This window comes from Moschus berezovskii, chromosome 4 (genome assembly GCF_049115385.1).
Source record: "Moschus berezovskii isolate FMDL1 chromosome 4, NW_MosBer_1.0, whole genome shotgun sequence".
Lineage (NCBI taxonomy): Eukaryota > Metazoa > Chordata > Mammalia > Artiodactyla > Moschidae > Moschus > Moschus berezovskii.
Window position 1 is genome coordinate 78,035,992 of NC_142463.1, and position 4,234 is coordinate 78,040,225.

At 44.3% G+C, this 4,234-nt stretch overlaps 1 non-coding gene across 1 annotated transcript; it reads left to right on the forward strand.

Annotated features, from left to right (window-relative positions):
• Window positions 1–3,368: 3,368 nt before the first annotated feature.
• On the forward strand, window positions 3,369–3,470 carry LOC129541861 (U6 spliceosomal RNA). The gene has a single exon (XR_008682918.2). It is a non-coding gene; the product is annotated as a U6 spliceosomal RNA (small nuclear RNA).
• Window positions 3,471–4,234: the final 764 nt, after the last annotated feature.

Consider the following 4,234-nt stretch of genomic DNA (forward strand, 5'->3'; position numbering starts at 1 on the left):
TATTCTTTGTTTCACACAACTAAAACATTCTAGAATGTATTGACTGAACTTGTACCTTACTAATAAGTTCAAACTCTAAACATTACCTCACTATTCTCCACTGTTTTTCATGACAGTGTTATTATTATCTTTCTTTTTCAGCTGGGAAAACTAAGATGGAGACTGACTCAGCTGGAAACAGACCAAGTGTCATACCCAGAAAGAGACCCAATTTGTACTAATGTTAGAACTGACAGATTCTTTGAAGGCAGGAAATTTGCCATTTTCTTTAGAGAGTCTCATATTTTCTTGCACTGTGCTCTGAATTTGATTGACTTGAAGCAAGCATCAGACAACACCATATTCTTGGAACAGAGTAAATAGTATTTACCTGAACACTCATGATAAATGATGGTAAATGAATTGCTTTGTTGAATTTCTGTAAAAGCCACAAATACCAACCAAATAAGAGCTATAACTAAACAAATAATTTAAATTGTCCATGCTGTTCTGATTTAACACAAAAGCTCACAAAAATTTATTAAGCCGCTGGTACAAAAACAATATATAAACCTCTGGAAAAAAATATAGAGTTGAGGAATGCCAAGCCATTTCCTAGTGTTTTTAAGGATTCCAAGTTGATTGTTCAATTAATATTTGATCACTCACTTATTTAATCATTTGATCATTATTGAAATGTTTATTGAGTGGTTTTGTCATCGATTAATCTACGTCATTACTCAGTCACTCATACGCAGACTTTTAGAATTTGTCAGGTGCTAGGTTCATGCTTTACTCAAAGATTTTATGTTTGAGTCCAGATCCAGTAAAACAACTCGTGCAATAGTAGTAAAGAAAATCTGAGCTTCAGTGCAGCAGTTTTCTACACTCGACCAGTCCTCAACTCTAAACTGTTCTTCAGCCCTTTATTTAGTACTGCGTGTCAGACACTTGACCAGGTACTTGTAATATAGCCATGAAATATGTATATATATGAGAGTCTCTGCCTCTTCCACGAAGCTCACATTTTCATGTGGGTGGGGAATAAAATAAATAAGCAAACAAAGGCTTGTATAATGTCAGATGGTGATAAGAATTATGAGAAGAAAATGAAGTAGAATAGGGATCAAAGAGTAACAAGTGTGGTCGTTTAGAAAGAATGATGAGTTAAGTCCTTTCTTGGAGATGGTGTCATAACAGAGATCAGAACTAAGTGAGTGGATGAGTTCTGTGAGCATCTGGGAAAGGAATCTTCCAGGCAGAGAAAAGAGCAAGTGCAAAGGCCCTGAGACAGGAGCATTGCTGACCTGGTAAAGGAGCAGCAAAAAGGCCAGTGCAGCACAATGGAAAGTAATAGGAAATGAAGTCAGAGATGTAGCCAAAACCGAAAGAATGTAGCTCTTTGTAAACCATGGAGATGATTCTAGACTTTTTCCCGAAATCACGCTGAGGTGTCATTAACAATTTTGTTGGGAAGGTAACCTGGACTCATGGGAGATGGCTAGGATGGGCAGGAGACAAACCAGGGGTCAGTTATTCAGTTGTTGAGCCATCTATGGAGAAATGATGGTGACATGTTGAAGTAGAGATGTGAGAATTGGTTGAATCTGGAATATAGCATCGTCATCATTAGAAATTATGACAAAATAGTTATGGTAACTGTGTTTCTGAAGGTGAATTTTCTACTATTAGCTCTGACTTTTAAAGTTACTCTTTTTGTCAAAAGGTAGAAAACTTAGCCTCACTGCTTAAGTGTAGCAGAAACCACAGCATATAACCTATATCAGTTCAGTTCAGTCGCTCAGTCGTATCTGACTCTTTGCGACCCCATGAATCACAGCACGCCAGGCCTCCCTGTCCATCACCAACTCCCGGAGTTCACTCAAACTCATGTCCATCGAGTCGGTGATGCCATCCAGCCATCTCATTCTCTGTCGTCCCCTTCTCTTCCTACCCCCAATCCCTCCCAGCATCAGAGTCTTTTCCAGTGAGTCAACTCGTTGCATGAGGTGGCCAAAGTACTGGAGTATAGAGAGCTTATATAAAGGAGCACATTTCAATAGGCAGACAGAAAAACCTTTTTTGAGGTTTCAGTTCAGTTCAGTTCAGTTCAGTCGCTCAGTCGTGTCCAACTCTCCGCGACCCCATGAATCACAGCACGCCAGGCCTCCCTGTCCATCACCAACTCCTGGAGTACACTCAAACTCATGTCCACAGAGTCGGTGATGCCATCCAGCCGTCTCATTCTCCGTCGTCCCCTTCTCCTCCCGCCCCCAACCTTTCCCAGCATCAGAGTCTTTTCCAGTGAGTCAACTCGTCGCATGAGGTGGCCAAAGTATTGCAGTTTCAGCTTTAGCATCTGAGTAGCAAAGCTGCGGAGAAGGCAATGGCAAGCCACTCCAGTACTCTTGCCTAGAGAGTCCCATGGATGAAGGAGCCTGGTAGGCTGTAGTCCGTGGGGTCGCTGAGGGTCGGACGCGACTGAGCGACTTCACTTTCACTTTTCGCTTTCACACATTGGAGAAGGAAATGGCAACCCACTCCAGTGTTCTAGCCTGGAGAATCCCAGGGACAGGGGAGCCTGGTGGGCTTCCGTCTATGGGGTCACACAGAGTCGGACACGACTGAAGTGACTTAGCAGCAGCAGCAGCAGCAAAGCTGGGTTTCCCAGGTGGCTCAGTGGTAAAAATTGGATCCCTGGGTAAAGAAGATCCCCTGCAGAAGGAAATGGCAACCCACTGCAGTATTCTGCCTGGGAAATCCTACCGACAGAGGAGTCTGGCAGGCTACAGTCCATGGGGTCGCAGAAGAGTCAGACATGTCTTAGCAACTAAACAACGACAACAAGTAGCAAAGCTAGCCAGCATCTACAGAGCAAAGTGAGTTTTTTCACTAATAAAAGCTTCACAAATCTGTTATTCAATGATAGCTGCAACCAAGAGAAATCTATTCCGATTCATTTAAGCAGAGAAAGTACTTATTGAAAGTACACTGGACTTTCCACCGAATTTATTAAGTGTGGAGAAACAGACTTGTGCAGAAGCACAGGAAGTCAGGCAGTAGCAAGAAGCCCAGCCTGAATCCTGTCACAGAGCTGGTCTAGTAAAGACACTGCTGCCGCCGCCTCTGGTCTCTAGGTGCCACAGTGCACATTGCAGCTGCCACCGCCTGGAGGACCAGCCCTGGACACTGGATGCTGCTGCTGGAACTACTGCCATAGCTGCTCCTGGAAACATACTGCTGCCACTAGCACAATCTCCGTATCTGCTTCTATTGCAATCTTTGTTATCTGCTTCTATCAATAGCTGCTGTCTGAATGGTTACAGTATTTGATTGGTTGATCTACAGTCAACTATGGGGCTTCCCAGGTGGCACAGTGGTAGAGAATCTTCCTTTGGTAGCACATATACTAAAATTGGAATGATACAGAGAAGATTAGCATGGTCCCTGTGCAAGGATAACACGCAAATTCTGAAATGTCCCCCGCCTCCACCCCACCGGGGGGTGGGAGGGGGCTAGGGGAGGTGGGGGGAGGGAGTGGAGCTTCCCGCATAGCTCAGGTGGTAAAGAATCCGCCTGCAATGCAGGAGACCCTGGTTTGATTCCTGGGTCGGGAAGATCTGCTGGAGAAGGGATAGGCTACCCGCTCTAGTATTCTCGGGCTTCCCTTGTGGCTCAACTGGTAAAGAATCCGCCTGCAATGTGGGAGACCTGGGTTCAATTCCTGGGTTGGGAAGGTCCCCTGGAGAAGGGTAAGGCTACCCACTCCAGTGTTCTGGCCTGGAGAATTCCACAGACTATACCTATGGGGTCGCAAAGAGTCGGACACGATTGAGTGACTTTAACTTTCACTTGCCAATGAAGGACACGCAAGAGATATGGGTTCAATCCCCGATTTGGGAAGAGTGGGAGTAGGAAAGGGCAAACTTCTCCAGCATTCTTGCCTGAAAAATTCCACGGACAGAAGAGCCTGGTGGATTAGAGTCCATGGGGTGGCAAAGGGCTGGATATGATTGAGTGACTGAGGACACATACACACAGGTAAACTATACATACTCTGCTTCAAGAATCTGGAATTATGTGCATCTAGTCAGTTAGTTTTCTAAAATGGGAATCAGGCTCCATCTTCCATAAAGACCAAAAATTGTACACACAACCTAAGGATTCACACAACATAGGAAGTAGGAAATTTACACAGCACAGGAAAGGAGACCAGATACTAGGAAGACAAAAATATGAAAACAAAATCTATTGC